Raw genomic sequence first — 13,228 nt, 5'->3', positions numbered from 1 at the left:
GATGTTATTCATCCTCTGTTAATTATGAAATACTTACTGGAGGGAATCATGCAAAAACAACAGCAAAAAAAAAGTGTAATCAAATAAAATAAAGGGGAAGCGTGCCTCCGTGATGGATGGAATTAGCTCCTGCGACGCTCTGCCACTAATTATTGCTAATAACACCGTGTGGCCCCGTGCGGGACCTCGCTGCAGCTGGGCAGTGCCGTAACTCCCTGGGAAGATCCATGAGATCCTGCCGGAGGGCAGACACTGGGGACAGCCACCAACACACCCCTGGCACCGGGCTTGCCCCAGCTCTGTCCCTGCATGTCCCAACGTGGGGCCGCACATCGCTGAGGGGGAGCTGCAGGAGGGTCCCAGCAGAGCCCCAGCAGGACCCAGGAAAATCAGATGTTGCTTTTTTCATTCACTTATTTATTTATTTTTCCACTTTGCTCTGATTTTCCCAGGAAAGAGGCAGCAGGAAAGAAAAGGATGGGGTCACTATTAGGGTCACCACAGGGCCCCAGGCCCAGGAGCAGGGCCAGCGGGCCCTGTAGGCCCAGGGCCAGGCACCCAGCCCAGCACCACAGCTCCCACATGGTCTAGCGGTTAGGATTCCTGGTTTTCACCCAGGCAGCCCGGGTTCGACTCCCGGTGTGGGAAACCCTAATATTTCATATTGCTGTGCCCATTTTGGGGCTTTGCAGGACGAGGAAGACACCAGACTGATGGTGGCAATGGGCACAAGGTGGAGCAGGGGAAGCTGGAGGCAGGATTTTATCACCACGTGGTGCTGAGGCACTGGAAAAGAGTCTCAGGGAAACAACAGGGTCTCCGATCCCAGAGATACTTTGAACCCAGCTGAACTAGGCCCTGGGGGACCTGTTTTAAATGGACCTGCTTGGAGCAAGAGGCTGCAGAAGAGACCTTCATAGCGCACTTCTGACCCAGATTTTTGTAAGATTCCCTCATTTCATGGCTCCAAGAGCCAGCTGGCCGCTACCCTTTTACAAGAGCTGTTCTCCCAGCCCTCGAGGTGACTTGTCCTAACACTACAAGATCTTACCACAGCCAGGTGAACAGACACTGGAAAATAGAGGAGCTTCCAAATAATGTCACTGTGGATCTGTGCCATATCAAATGAAAACTTCCTTCTGAGCTCACGCCGGTAGGTGTGTGATAGAAGGTGCATCACCTGCATTTTGCATCCCCTATATATAAGTATAAAGGGAGATGCTTTTACACAGGTACCCACCCAACACCTCTGCAGGGTGTTATAAAACCTGGATTTCTCAGAGTTCGGTGTCACCACCAAGTAACTTTGCTTTTGTCTCAGAAGTATTTGCAGCCAAGCTCCTCAGACCATAGCAGAGGAATCATCAGACCTAAAACCTTGTGAGCATGTTTGGGCCTTAAAATGGACACAAGCTGCAAACTGTGCTATTTGAGTCACTTGAATAATGTCTAAATTCTTGATTACTTCCAGGAATGACCAGGAACAAAAAAAGAAGTGAGATTCGTCTTCTCAGCCCTCAGCTGTGATTTTTTTTGCTCAGCTCTGCTGCTGATACTGAGAGCAGATGCTTCCTTACTCTGCAGAAACGCAGCGTGTGAAACAGTATTTTAACAGCTTTATCTGATATTTTATATCTCACTGTCAAACATAGCAGTGATTCCACTTCTATTTGGGTAAGTAATCTGAAAAGAAGGCAGCAATAATCTCTCAGGAGAGCCAGGCACGGGACTAATTACTCCAGCTAGAGATTTGTAAAGACACATTTTCAGTGCTGGGATTTTATCATTCCACAGGGTAATTAAAAGACAGCCCTGTCAAAGGAAGTTTTGCAGTCTTAAATATTCTTTTTTTTCTCTATGAAGAATAACCCTTTCCAGGCCCAGCAGAGGGATGGTTTTATTTACCAGTGATGAAGGCTGCCCGTGACATGTGCTCGGGTGCTTGCAGTGGCTGGGCAGAGCTGTGGCTGTTTCTGACATCTATTTATGACCCTGTAGTGGTCTCAGGTTGTGCCAGGCTGGGGGGCAGTTAGGCTGGATATTAGGAAGAATTTCTTCACAGAGAAGGTGGTCAAGCACTGGAAGGGGCTGTCCAGGGAGGTGGTGGAGTCCCCATGCCGGGAGGTGTTTAAGGGACATGTGGATGTGGCACTAAGGGACGTGGTTTAGTAATGGCTGGTGATCTTGGACGTTGATGGTTGGACTTGGTGATCTGGAAGGTCTTTTCCAACCTAGATGGTTCTGTGATTCTGCAGAGGGCTGTGAACTTGCTTGTTGGAGGCTGACACCCAGGCAGAAATTATCTGTCCACTTTGCTTGGGTGTGCTGATCAGATTGTGAAGTGCTATAATTCGGAGTCATGCATTGAGGGCTGACCAGAGGCAGGATTTCTGCCTGAAATATGTTTCTTTGGTGAAGCACCTGCTGAAACCAGAACAGGGAAACCTCATTGTGGTGGCTTACAGCTCAGCCACCTCCTAAGCTGGGATCCACAGCCTGGGACCTGCAATGAGATCCCAGCAGGAGGGAAGGGGCTGCTGTGTGCTGCCACGCACTCTTGCACACCCTGGGGTGGGGAGGAGCTGGGCGCAGGCTGAGCCCAGACTGTGCACAGAAAGGCAACGAGACAGGGTGGTCTGTGCAGATGCAGGCAGGAGGTGGCCTGCTGGGTCAGCCCAAGTCCTCTGCTTTGTGCCAGTGCCCCACGCAGCCCCTTCCTACATTTTACTCCTTTAAAAAAACCTGTCTTTTAAGAGGGGTTTTGTGTCCAGTTCTAATTCTAATGAATTTAAGGGTTTGGTATTTAAGGAGTTAATTTTTAGAGAAACAAAAACTTCGGGGCCGATTCAAGTGTCCTTGAGTAGAAAAGGAAAACACTGGCCATGGTCTGAGCACAAGGCGCTGCACCTGCACCTCCTCTCATTGCCAGCTCGTCCTTCCCGTCCCCGTTAGTGCCTTTTGATGGATACGGGGACCACGGATGTGACAAGGCAGTGAGCCTGATGTGACACGTGTGATGAGAAAGAAATAGTATAAAAAGCAATGGTATTGCAAAATTAGCATCTCCCTGCAGCCTGTTCCTTGGCATCGCGCCGGTTTCCATCTTTATCTGGGTGTTGTTTAATTGCCTAATTGTTATACTTAATTTATTTATGTTTGACTTGCCGTGAGCATGTAGAAATGTAAATTTAGCATAAGGAGATCACTTAACAAAGGATTCCTTTTTAGGGAGGTTCACTTCTCATATTGCAGCTTGCAAGTTCGCCTGGGATAGGAATTTTTCCTCCATTTCCTTCATTCTGTTCAGGCTGAGGAGCCTCGGTGCCAATGGCATTAAGCTACACAGCCATTTACTATTTTTTTTTTCTTTCCAAGTCAGTATTTAGAAACTTTCTCATGTTTCTATGAGGACAATTCCTGATCCCCCTCTTTATCTGCTAGAGAGTTCTCTGATCAACGGGAACTTCATGCTAGAAATGGCCTAATTAAGGAAAATTAGCATTCTCTCATATAATACTGGCATTTAATCCTATATTCAGCCTGTTTAAAATATACTCCCTGCACATCCCTTCCTGTAAGTCTCTCATGCTATGCCAGCTCCACTCTGTTTTTATCTATAAGGAGTTGAGCTCGTACCTGTGACAGGTGCAGAGTGTGTTGAATCTTTTGATCATCACACACACCACTCAGCCTCGTGTCCTTTAATCTAAGCAATGCAAAGAAAATCCTGTGCACTAGCTTTAGGCTTCTTCCATCTCCCCGAGTTTAAACAGGAGGCTCCGCAGCTCCAGATCAATGGACCTAAATTGTTTGTCTTTAACTTAGGTGGGTTTAAAGGAAAGCTGCTCAGCCCAGCTGTCTGGAGGTTCACAGGATGGGAAGGGCTGCGTGCTGTCTGGTGAGGAGGGAATTGGAGTTATCTGTCTTTGAAACTTGGTTTGGTTTTTATAGCAGTCAAGTAATTAAATGGGGAAAAAAATCACAGCAAATCACTTTCTGAGAGATCTTCCACAGCTTTCTTGTTGTCCTGAAGCTAATAGCGGAATTCTTTAACTTACCAATTGTTAAGAATTTCTGCAATCCACAAATGCAGTCAGGATTTATTTTTTTTTTTCTCTCTGGGAGTTATCCCCGGATAATTCACATGGAATAGTCGATACTCAACTATTGCCATTGCTTCACATGGGTGGCGGGAGCCACCTGCCCGGCTGATGCTGGTACCCAGCCAAGGAGGTGTGAACAGCGGGATTCATTTTTTGCCCTTTGATGCTTTCCTAGAGGCTCAAGCCCCTGGGCACCACCACATTGTCAGAAGAGCTTGAAGGGATCCCAAAAGGGAGGTGCCATCAGGTAGCATCATGCAATCATCTTATTTCTGCCCAAATAAATGTGCATGCAAAGAAGGCCTCCAGGAGCCCCCCTAGACTGCTGTAAAGGCGCCTCACTAATTAGTCTTATAGTTAACTGAAAAGTTACTTTCAAATATAAATATACTTCTGTGAGTGGGGAGAAACATTTCTCACTATGGGACAAAAAAAAATATATCCTTTTCTAGCAAAAATAGGTGCCGTTCCCTTTAATGTTGCCATCAGGATGATACAAGGAAAAAAAAAAAAAAGAAGAAAAAAAAAAAAGCCCTCCATGCTATGCAAAATATCACAGAAACCTTTTTTCCATTACAGTGGTCACAGGCCATTTTGCTCTTCACTGGTGACAGGGGACCATTAGAACACAATCCCCGATGCCTGCATATCATAATGAAAATCATATTTCTTCCTGAACTGGTACATCAATTGTCTTTTTAGTAACCTGGGAAGTGCAGCTGTATGCAAACCAGGGAACGGTCCTTCACTCCTAATCTGTTCTCCTGCAAGATAAGTGATAACTTCTTAATGTAACTTTCCAGTCTAGTAAATAAGAAGTAGCTACAACATGATCCCGTGGCTTAAATAGAATCGTCTTCCTGAGACTTAGGAGCTGCTCCCTGGGCAGGAAAACTGATTTTGATGAAATCAGAGTGCTCCTCTCTCTCTCTTTCTTTCCCTGAAAGTCTGCAGGCACAGTCTGTGGGAGCACACCGAGCAGCCTGGCTCTGCACAAGTCCCTGTCCCCATGTCCCAAACACATCAGTCAGCACGAGGGGAATTTCTGGTGGGTGTGCTGGCTATGGAAGGGGCCGCCAGCCCCAGCTCTGTGCCTTGTGGGGTGTCCCGTGGAATGGGGACACCTTCCCAGCAGAGGGACAGGACCCAGCCTGAGAAACCAGGGGAAGAAATTCGAATCGGAGACATTTTATTGGGGGCAGCACCGCAGGCTGGCTTTGGGAAGGCTTTCCTCCTGGAGGGTTTTTCTTTATGCGGTTCTTTTTTAAATGAACTTTTAAAAGGAAGTGTAAGATTTCTTTCTGCAAAAGCTGCTGTGCGGCTCCTGGCCACAAGTGACTCAGGAGATGTGCCCAGCACCACCAGCAGCAGCTCCCCGAGGGCACTGGAGGCAAAGCAGCCTCAGCTCTAAGAGCAGCTGCAGGCACCTGCCCCAGCCCAGGGACACGCCGGGCTCCTGACGCCTGGGACAGAAACTTTTCTTTAAACCCCTTTTTCAGGCAGCAGCGCTAGGGAGGAGAGGACATCCGAGTGGCTCTGCCTTCTTCTCTCTTCCTTTCCCCCCTCTCGCTCACGTGCACAGGGAAGCTCGAGGAGCAAATGACCCAACCTGCTGCTGGATTGCCCAGGACTCTAATGAAAGCACAATTTATTTAGCATCATCTGCACCACATCTCCAGCAACACGGTGGGGGCTGAGCAATAACAGGCCTGGCAGCAGAGCGCGGGGAGGAGAGCGGCACCAGCGCAGGAGCCACCCCTGCTCCAAAAATGTACAATTCCAGTTCCTGCTTTAATTGGAATTTATTTTAAGCGGGTTTGCATCAACTAATGAAACAACTGGCATTGATGAACTGCTGCCGGGCAGGCTCGAGTGGGTTTTAATCTCCAACCAGCAGCTAGTGCGAGGGGAGCCCGAGGAAAGTCTATTAGAGATAGACATCAACTCAAAATCACTCATCTTAAGGCAGCGTCGACGCAGAGGGTGCAGAATACAGAGCTGTGTCATTAAATAGCCAATCCAGATTCGGTGTTCAGCCTTAAAAACTACATGATATTGTGGTCAGCTTGTTGCTGGAAGGGGATATTTCTTCCTGGGTCATCACACCTCCACAGTCCATGCCGTGTTTGGGGAGGAGTTTTGGAGGCCTGTGGCAAAGGGCCCCCCACCAGCAGCCCAGGGAAGTTGTGCCCAAAGGAGGAGTGAAAATGTCGTCCTGCTGGTGGGGAAACTGAGGCACAGCAAAGCCTTGCTGAGCCCTCGTGGGTAACCCATCCACAGCAATAAACCTGGCGGTCCTGAGGGCTGCTCCTGCAGGCCAGCACCTGTGGGATCTTCACCCTCCAGCAGCCACATGGCTGTGCTCTTAGTCATGCGGTCTGAATTTTGGGGTAAACCTCCTCATGCCAGGAGTTGGACTCGATGATCCTCGTGGGTCCCTTCCAACTCAGGATATTCTGTGATTCTAGCCTCAGGTCCTTAATCCCAGCTATTAAAGCAGCTGATAGTCCTGTGCTCTGCAAGGGGCCTCAAAGGGCATTTGTCAGACCCAAAACTTGCCATGCCCTGGGTGTGGGCTGGCAGTGGCCTGATGTGGGCCCTGACTATGAAATCCCAGGGGACGAGTGCCTAAATCACCTTTAGTCGATCACTAAATTGCCATTTCCCCTTCGCTTTCCACCGTGGCTTGGCCTGAAACCACCCCCAGTGTCCCTAGAGCCAGGCACCAGAGGTGCCGGCCAAGGTCTCCCCTGGGCTCCCAGGGGAAGAGGCTGGTGCCAGCGGGTCCTGGCACCCTCTCTGCAGGGCTGGGGACAGCAGCTGGCCTGTCCTGCAGGGCTGGGGACAGCAGCTGGCCTGTCCCACAGCGCTGGGGGCAGCAGCCCCTTCCCCAGCCTGGGCTGCTCCCCGCCGGGGGTGACGGAGCCGGGGGTCCTGCTCCCCTGGTGGACCCAGGCAGAGGTGGGGCAGGAAGGCAGGTCACCCAAGGGATGCTTGGCAGAGGGGAATTTCTTTTCACCTCTTTCCTTTAAAAAGCAAGGCAAAGCAAAGCAAAGCAGAACAAGCTAGGAAATTACAGGCGTGCTTTTGGAATGAGACAGTAGCTCAGGGTCATCTGTGTTTATTTCCAATGTTTTATCTTATTTCCTTGTTCACTTTTTCAAAGTGAGTTTTTTTTGTTTTGTTTTGTTTTGTTTTTCTCCTTCCATTCAGTCTGCATGCCCAGCAGCCTGGGCTTGCAAGGGGAACCTGGAGCTGCCAGAAACAACCCGGGACTGCCCAGCAGGCACACTCCTCCTGCCCCACCGGTGTCCCCCTCCTCCCCTGGCCACTCGCACAATGGCTTTTCCTTTCACCACTTACGGGCCTGGAGAGGACTGAGCATGAAAACACATCCCGCAGTATTTGGGACCACCCCGGTGACCCCACAGCCCCCGCTGTCCTACTCCCTCTCTGAGAAGCCACTTTGGAGGGAAAAAGAGTTGGGTGTTATTTTATTATTCTTTTCATCAGAGGAAAACATATGTTATACATCTTTCTTTCTCTCTTTCTCTCTTTCTCTCTTTCTCTCTCTCTTTCTCTCGTTCCCTCGTTCTCTCTTTCTTTCTTTCTCTCCTTCTCTCTTTCTCTCTCTCCTTCTCTCTTTCTCTCTCTCTTTCTCTCTCTCTTTCTCTCTTTCTTTCTCTCTTTCTTTCTTTCTTTCTTTCTTTCTTTCTTTCTTTCTTTCTTTCTTTCTTTCTTTCTTTCTTTCTTTCTTTCTTTCTTTCTTTCTTTCTTTCTTTCTTTCTTTTCCTTTTTTTTTTTTTTGGAATGAAATGGAGTTTTTTGATATATTGAATATATTTAATATTCAAATGCTGTGAATTTGCAGGACAGAGCAGACAGAGACTGCCTCTTGCGATAAGAGACATTATTACTGTTGTGAAGAATTCCTTTAAGATTCCATCTTAATCGTTCTGCTATTGAAATGGAAGAATAAAGTAATAAAATTAGATGTTTTGAAAAGACTTGATTAAAAAAGTAATTATCCCACTGGCTTGTGGGCTCCCACTTCCTGCCGGATTCCTCCAGCTCCCCTGGCTCTGTCTGCTCGTGGCTGGGCATCTCCAACCCACGTCGCCTTCTTCCCCTGGCCAAGCTTTGGGGGTGTTTTGGGGCTGCTCCTCTATGGCCCTCTCCACAGCCTGGGCACCCACTGCACCCTCTACCTCCCTCTCCAGTTGAGGTGTCCCTGCCCAGGCTGTCCCCCAGCCTGCTGCAGGTGCTGTCACCACACCCTGGCCGAGGTAGGCAGGGGACACAGGACGATGCCCCAAGCCTGGGAGCATCCTCCCCAGGATGGCTGTGAGCTGCCGTCCCTCCCAGAGCCTCGCAGCTGTGGCTGTGGAGCTCATTCATCCTGCATTTCTAATGGGGAAACGCAGATGGTGACAGCTGAGTGCAAAATGCATCTATTAAAATCTGCTGCTGATTGTTCCTCATAATGGGCTTCGGGGCTTTTGAAGTGTGCTGCAGAGGAGGCACGTCCTCATCTGGGGATGCAGCAGGTTACGGAGACTTGTGCCTGGGTTTGTCTTTGTCTCTTGCCCACTCCTGGCCATTTGCTGGCCATCATTTAGGATTCCTGTAGTAGAATTACTGGGGCTCCATCTCCACAGGGAGGGGAGTTACTGACGCTCGGTTCCCAAATGGAGAAGCGGGGCTGTGCGGGGAGGACACCCTTCCGCAGAGAAGGGCGAGCTCTTCTCAAGGCCACCTTCCAAACAGATGGAGGCTGCCGAGGTGAGGTGCTGGGACACTGCAAAAAGAGAAAACAGGCAGCAAAAAGTTGCTGTTGAAGACCTGCACTGTTGAGAAGCCTGACAGAAGGGGAGGAAATCCTCAACGCCCTTCCACTGCCTGCAGGTGAGACCAGACCCCATGGGGGACCAGATGGAAAACCTGTCAGGCTTGGAGAACACCCAAATGTCTCCGTGTGTCAGAGCACGCCAGGGTCCCCGTGCCCGGACCGGGACATCCCGGCCCCCCTGCACGCTGCCTGCAGCCCGGCAGCGCTGCACAGCCCCAAATGCCTGCACCGCATGCTCTGCTCCCTGCCTCCGGCCACGGAAACCACGGCATCCACAGCATCGCTGGGGGAAGTCTCGGAGCTGGCAAGGTGCCTCCCCAGCGGGAGGCTCAGCAAAGCTCCCACCGCCCTGGCAGTGACCCTGTAATGAAGCGGTGCAGAGGACGCTGCTCCCGGCCAGCTCCCCGGGTGCTTATATTTCAGTTTGGGCTACATCCAGCTCTAGGAAATCCATTAATTACACTTCATACAGTGGCATTTACCGACAAACGAAAGATTTCATTAAGTCTGCCTGCTTCCTAAAGCACGGCAAGACCTCGGAGAAGCTCCCCCGGGCCTCGGCCCTGGTTATTTAAGCAGCGGTGCGGTGCCTCCTCACGACATCCCTCCTCACCGGCCGGCAGGATTTAACCACTGGTTTTTCATCACAGCCATCCAGCTCCATCCCAGGCAGAAGGCAGGGCTGGATCTGGCCATGCACCTTGCGATTTTTCCATGCAGGACACCAGGAGCCAGCTCACTTCCAGGCAGAGAGAAGAGACACATTAAACTTTCATGGAAACACAGCTGCGATGAAGGCAGGACACGAGCTGTTCCCTGCGGTGGCTCAGGAGGACTCTCTGGGAAGCGGCCTCGCAGCACGAGGACCAGGCACAGACAGCTGGGGCAGCCTCCTGAAGAGGCTCTGGGCTGTGCTCCAGGGGATGCCCCCGTGCCCGTGTCACCTCCACACTTACTGGCTGAAACCTTCCTCCAGAATACAGTGGGGCAGCCTGGAGATGGGGCAGCCTGAAAGGATGGGGTGCCGGCCCCAGAGCACCTCTGGGTGTCGGCTCCTTAGTGCTTCAGCAGGAAGAACCACTATGGGAACAACCAAACTGGGGCTAAAGCCCAGAAATCTTGGAAATTTGCTGGCACCACTCATTGCTCCAGCAGGCTCCAGGCCTGGAGTCCTCCCCAGCTCCCAGACGGCCACCCCCTTCCCTGCAGACCCTGTGTGCCCTCTCCTCCCCCTGCACCCATGGTCAGGCTGAGAAAGGACATCCCCGTCTCATGCTCTGGGCACGCTTTCTTGCAAGTATCTTTAACAACTATCTGGTAAGGTAGGTATGGCTGCTCTACCCGATGGTGTTACTGGAGACAGAAATGTCCTGACCTCTGGCTACCTGACTGCAGGCTGACAGAGGCTTCGTGGGGTCCAGTAATGGTTAGGTGAGATTTTCTTCTCCCCAGGTTTTACCTGAGTCACCCCCAAGCCTGGACGTGAGGCACAGACTATCCCAAGTTGATGTTTTCCTCAGTAGGGTGGCTGTGAGCAGGTTGTGACGCTGCTGAGTAACACCAAGTCTACACGAGCTGTATGGGATCCATTGGAGCTTGGCTCCATGAGGAGGACGTTTTCCAGGATGGGATCCTCATGTCCTTCCTTCCTTTCCCTGCTTCTCCCCAGAGGCTGTGCTGCCCTCTGCCTCTGGTGGGGATGTGAGGTGATGGGATGTGCAAGTACCTGCCGAGCATTACACCTGAGCAGCCTGTGTTTGAAGCAGCATCCACAGCAACTTCGAACTGCCAACCACCAAACCACCTTCAGACCCTTTAATCTGGAGCAATTTTCCACATTTTTCACTGCCCAGCAAGGCTTCTGTCTCAGCTCCTGCCAGCCCTGCACCCATCCCCTTCCCGAGGTCCCACCACACCTGGCTTGCACCAAGCACAACTCCTCTCACGTCGTCCTGGTTTCATTCACTCCTTGCCCTCCCCAGCAGGGACGTTGGCAAGAATAAGGCTGTCCTCAGGGTGCTGGGCAGGGGCTTGACTCCCAGGAGCACTTCAGCAGCATCCTCAGCGACACCGTGATGCCACGTGAGGCCTCAGCGCCAGGCAGGAGGCAGGAGGCTTGGTGTGAAGGTGAGGTGACGGTGCCCAGAGGAGAGATTTGGCAGAGGTGGGAACGGAGGAGTCAGGGCAGGAGGGGTGGGCTGCACCTTGGTCACCGCAGAGCCAGGGTGATGGGGCATGGATGCATGGTTCTGGGGCATATTTGGGCTGGGGACTAAATGTGGAGGAGCCAACGTGTTCTGTTTGGTGTTTGCAGCTCAATGCATCTGCGGAAGGACCACCAGGGACACGAGCAGCACAACTGCAATAAATGAACATGGGAAATGAGGCTGCCTGCGGTACAGCTGACCAGCAACTTCCACACGAAGCAGCAGAGCCATAGCAAAACCTCCACGGGCTCCTGCACCAGCATGCGAGGCCTGCAGTTAAAATGGGTGCCCAGACTGCTTGGCACCCCTTGAGTGGGCATCGAGGAGCCCTGGTGGAAGGAGGATACCCACAAAATGTGGTCACGCTGTGTTACCAGCATTATGAGAATGACACAGCAGGGAACCAGGGTAGGTGGGAGGGTGGCATGTAAAAAATGTGCATTAAAATGGAAGGTGAAAAGAGTAGCCCCAGGGAATCCCTGTGGGTGGAAAACCTGAGCCCTAGCAATAAAAATGTGCTGCAGGACTGCACTACGGTGAGGAAACAAGAAGTGGGCTGAGTAAAGCTGCAAATTTAGGCCAGACAGTGACAGTAGGAAATGTCAGCTACCCACACACCGGCCATGTCAGTGCCTCATTGAGTCCAAAGGCAGAGACTGTACTTTGGGACGTGATAGAAACTGCGTCCGAGAGCAGGCAGCCCTATAACCTGTGAGGAGCCATGCCGGGCTGATTTTGGTCTGGACTCACCATGTGCCTGTGGGACATCCCTCCTGCATGGGTGACCACAGCTCGGTCAGACCTGGTGTGTTGGAAACCACCATGCTACATGGATGTTCAGCTTTGGAAAGAGAATTATGTAAAAATGAGGTAAATCGGCTAAAGGAGCAGTGCAGAGAACAAGACGGAGCAGAGTGGTGCAAGGAGAATTTGATAAAGTAGGTGGGAGCTTAGTGTTAAAACAAGAGAAAACACAGCTTTCCACAGCAAACACTGAGGTTTTGGAGCTGCCTGCCACATGAAGGCAGGTGATATCAATAGGGTCAAAAGGGGCTGACACGAATTCATGTCACACACACAAAAAAATAACAGTTACCTACCAGATTTATATAGCCAAATAGTGGGCAGATGCTCTCCTGGTGAGAGTGGGGAGGGCTTGGTAAATTCAGAGGAGCCGCACAAAGTGCCCCAAGCACAGAATTCGCAACCTTATCTCTGCTGTTAAATAAAACAAAGCAAAACAAAACAGCTGAGGAGAAAGCAATCCTCTCCCCTCCCTCCACTCTGCCGTTTGTCACCAAAGGCCTCATTAGCCTCACAGGCTCCCGAGGTGCTCGTTAAAACCTCAGGGCTCTAGGAGCGGGTCCCTGGGTGGCTGTGGGTATCCAGCGCCACCAGCGCAGGTCCCCCAGGGTCCTACCCATCCCCTGTGTCAATGTAAAAATGGCTTTCCTTGTGCTTCCCCAGCCTTGGCAGACTGGTCCTGACACTTTGTCCCTCCTCAGTTCCTTCTCTTCCTCCCTGCAAAAAATACAGCGAAGACGAAGCCTCCATCCTTCAGCCCCAGCCTTGCCATGCATGCTTGCAGGGCTCTGACAGTAAAAAATGGTTTTTTACGTGCTGCAGAAGTTCATAACGTTCCAGTGTTGATAGGAATTGAGTGCAAAAGAAATAAAATCAATAAAATATTCAAAGCTTTCACATTATAAGCTCGAGCAAAACTTTTTACCAAATGTTTACTGTATAATAAATTCTATTAAAAAGCCCAAGCTTGCATGGTGAAGAGGGGTGGAACATTGTCACTTTAATTGCAATGGCATAAATATTTGATATTCAGTAAATTAGATCTGTAGCTCTGAAAACATTCTTGCAAATGGATTTTTACCTGTAGCACAGTGCCATTAGCAGGAGAAAGTCAACACAGCCCCAGGGCCTGTAATTAACTCAACCCAAGCAGAACTAAACATTTTTGACAGTTTTCCTGGTCTGGAATTAACTGTCATAGCAGAGAATGAAAGGAAGTGCATTGTCACATTATGTTTACGTAAAGTCTGTAAAATGCTGTGTTT

The 13,228-nt window shown here is 50.6% G+C and overlaps 1 long non-coding RNA gene and 1 other non-coding gene across 2 annotated transcripts; one reads left to right on the top strand and one right to left on the bottom strand.

The window, feature by feature from the left end:
- Window positions 1-576: 576 nt before the first annotated feature.
- On the top strand, window positions 577-648 carry TRNAE-UUC (transfer RNA glutamic acid (anticodon UUC)). The gene has a single exon. It is a non-coding gene; the product is annotated as a tRNA-Glu (tRNA).
- Window positions 649-10,270: 9,622 nt separating this feature from the next.
- LOC106014594 (uncharacterized) lies at window positions 10,271-13,024 on the bottom strand. Its single transcript, XR_005260431.2, has 3 exons — window positions 12,260-13,024; window positions 11,910-12,000; window positions 10,271-11,311 (listed from the first exon to the last, which is right to left on the bottom strand). It is a non-coding gene; the product is annotated as an uncharacterized lncRNA (long non-coding RNA).
- Between the last annotated feature and the right edge of the window lie 204 nt (window positions 13,025-13,228).

The sequence above is a fragment of the Anas platyrhynchos genome, chromosome 21, assembly GCF_047663525.1.
Source record: "Anas platyrhynchos isolate ZD024472 breed Pekin duck chromosome 21, IASCAAS_PekinDuck_T2T, whole genome shotgun sequence".
NCBI classification, from domain to species: Eukaryota; Metazoa; Chordata; class Aves; order Anseriformes; family Anatidae; genus Anas; species Anas platyrhynchos.
The sequence above is the reverse complement of the archived record's forward strand: the minus strand, read 5'-3'. Positions and strand labels throughout refer to the sequence as shown.